We start from the raw sequence: 3,235 nt of genomic DNA, 5'->3' as shown, positions 1-3,235 counted from the left end.
TATAAATCCCTATTAACTCCCCACAAATAATAGAAAGTGTAGTTGGAAAGACACTGCCATTTAAAATATTGTATTAGAGAGTGTCAGAACCTAATAATTCTAATGAGAAGCGTGTAAGCTTCTACAGGAAGCTAAATGGTATTCAGAGATGTTAAAGAAGCCTAAGTCAATGGAGAAGTATACTGTGATCACAGAAGTGAAACAAATCTTTAGGGTGTCAGTTGTCTTTACGTTCATCTGTAGATTCGATGTAAATCCAACCCAAATCCAAGCGGGGATTTTCTTAAAATTCAGTAAGTTGATGGTAAGATTTGTTTGGAAGAATAAAACTCCTAAGAATAACCAGGATACTTTGAAAGAGCAGCGAGAAATGATTGAAAATTGCCTATACTAAAATTATAAGTCATCAAAAGACACCTTAAGGAAAATAATGTTATAGACAGGGAGATAATATTTGTAATATATGCAACTGATCAGCGTGAATGGTATATGAGGCATTCATTCAAATCTACGTAAAAAAGGAAATACAGGGGCACCTGGGTGGCTCGGTCACTTGAGTGTCCAACTTTGGCTCGGGTTATACTCTCATGGTTTGTGAGTTTGAGCCCCACATCGGGCTTGCAGCTGTCAGCACAGAGCCTGCTTCAGATCCTCTGTCCCCTTCTCTCTGCCCCTACCTCGCTCATGCTCTTTCTCTCTCAAAAATTAAAAAAAAAAAAAAAAGGAAACACAACCAGGCTCGCTCACATTCCCTTCCTCTACCAGTGCCTCCTGCTTCCCACTTTGTTTGCCGTCCCTACCAACCCACCTCCCACAGCCTGCCCCAGCGGCACCCCTCCCATGCCCCCCAGCACATGCCCAGGCTCCCTGGCCCTCTCTTTGGGTGGTGTTTGGCCTCACTGTCCACAAGGAGATCAGTCTGTGGGCGACCCAGACAAATAAATTCGAACCCAACCAGAAGGGAGCAAGGACAGGCTGTCCTCGGACCCTCCAGCCTCCTCAGGGCAGAGCCCACTTTCAATTTTCTTTGCAGCTATGATTTCAGTGAGGTCAACTTGCCTAAGTCAAACTTGGCAGAGCTGAATGTTGTCGACGGGTTTTATACTTCTACCAAGTTTTACTCAGTATCAGGTTATACGGGGAGCAGTTTTAGGTGTTGTCAGCTGGGCCTTTTATTTAATGGAGGTGAATTTTTCCAATGTGATCTTCATTACTAATTATTTAAAAGGCATATAATCTCTGTTATTTCTTAACACACGCAAGGGTCGGGTTTTGCAATCTGGACACAGTTAGACTCAGAAAAACTAAGAGATGACAGAGGAGCTACGGCTCTTCTGGAGTATTTGTTGCTAAACCCTCGAATGCACAGCCAGGTTCTAGTGTTAAGGTCAAACATGAAGCATTTGCTAGAAAACATGCCCTTAACGTGCAGCCCTGTCCAGCAAGCTGGGGATCTGGGCAAGAGGTCCCCATCGAGTTTCCCCAGGTGGGTCCTCCCTGAAGCTTGCTCTGCACCACCCCTAGGAAATGCTACTATAGTGTTAGAAGGAGAAGCCCCATCCCTGCCGGACTGGAGGCTTATCTCTAGCCTCTAAGCCAAGGACCACAGGCTGAGCTCATCTTGCAAAGGCTCTGACATGACTGTGCTCCTCCTTGGGGAACCGTGAGGTTGCAGCCACAAGCAACACCACGGTGCGGAAACCATCATGGAACCCGGGTCCACCGGTATTAGTCCATCCGCTCCCTCATCCAAGATTCACTCTGTCATTTAATAAGAATGTATTGAGTCTTACCACATGCTATGATCCAAATCTGGCAAATGGAGGGGTTATGCCATCATACAGCCTCACCACCCCTAATTGATCAAACCAAGAAGTGGTGAACCAATCAAATTCTCGGGGAAGCGACTGAAGGCACCAGGGATTCCCCTTGTACTAAATTCTTCAAATTCGTGTGATCATAGTGATTCTGGGCAGAGGTACCACCGCCCGGCACACGAGTCCATAGCCCTGATTTACCATGTTCCGTAAACCAGCGAAAGTCTAATCGCTTCTCTCCTCTCTCTCCCTGGAGCAAAATACTGAGGGATGGGAGGTACCAGGCCAAAATATCTTCTGATGCTCAGAAAAATTCTTTTCAGAGCTATTTGTGTGCATGTGTGTGTGCGTGGGGGTCTGGGTTTAATAAAAGTCTGTACAACAGCCAAACTATCAAAATGTTAAAAACCCACAAGTATGTGGCTTACCTCCTCGAGTTTTTCATGTCATCAACGATTGAGATGTTAGAATTACCCAGCTAATGTGAAAGACAGCCGTGGTACATGGGGTGTGCCCTTGACTTGGCATCAGAATGTTGGGTGTTCCTGAGCTTCCTAACTGCCATGTTTCCCTCATGGTTCCCCCAAACTCCCATGGTCTCCCCTGCTCCCCAAAGGAAAGGGCCATTCCAAGGTTCTAAGCAGAACTATCATCCGATACCGTGTTCTTCAAAATTCAAGTGCATTTACCAAATTTGATCCACCTCCCTTCACAGATTAGAGTAAATACAAGATCTAGAAGGAGGTGGTGGGGGAACCTCCCTCCCATGCATCTCCCTAGGTGCAAGGTGTTTTCCTCTCCTCTTGGCCACCGCCACGGTCAGCCCCTCTGTGTTCCTCATCTCGGCCTCACCTTGCACACATTTTGGCTCATTTACCTCCAATAGGGACTTAAAGGCCTCCCAGCAGCCCCAAGCTCTTCTGGTGACTTATCTCCTCTCTTAGTTTCTACTTGCAATTCCATTTTTTTTTTTTCTCTAAGACCAACTATACCTCCTCTTTCATGAAGTTCTTATTCATTCTCCCTTTATAAGGGAGCAGCGGGCCTCATATGTAAGATGATGAAGGATTCTGATCCCTCCAGTTCCTGGCTGGGGAATCCTAGGTGGGGAGCCCGGGCTTCTGAGGAGGCCAGGGTGCGTGAGCCCGCTGTATGACAGAAGGGGAGGGCAGGGTGGCAGTCACAGGACTCTACAGAAAGACAGAGGGGACTTGTTTAGAAGGTGTCAAATTTAAATCTTCAGGGAGAAGAAGAGGTATCTAAAGAGGGTTTTAGGGAGAGTTTTCTGTGTGTTGTCTTGTCTAAGGCCTGTGCTATCTCTTCCAGATAATTTATCATAAAGAAATGGATTCTTTCTCATGGTTTGGGGGAATACACAGATGCTCCTTTAGTAGAGACACCAGATGCCATGGTATTAC

The sequence above is a fragment of the Herpailurus yagouaroundi genome, unplaced genomic scaffold (assembly GCF_014898765.1).
Source record: "Herpailurus yagouaroundi ecotype Mexico unplaced genomic scaffold, PumYag 163, whole genome shotgun sequence".
Taxonomy (NCBI): domain Eukaryota; kingdom Metazoa; phylum Chordata; class Mammalia; order Carnivora; family Felidae; genus Herpailurus; species Herpailurus yagouaroundi.
This window is presented reverse-complemented; position numbering follows the sequence as displayed.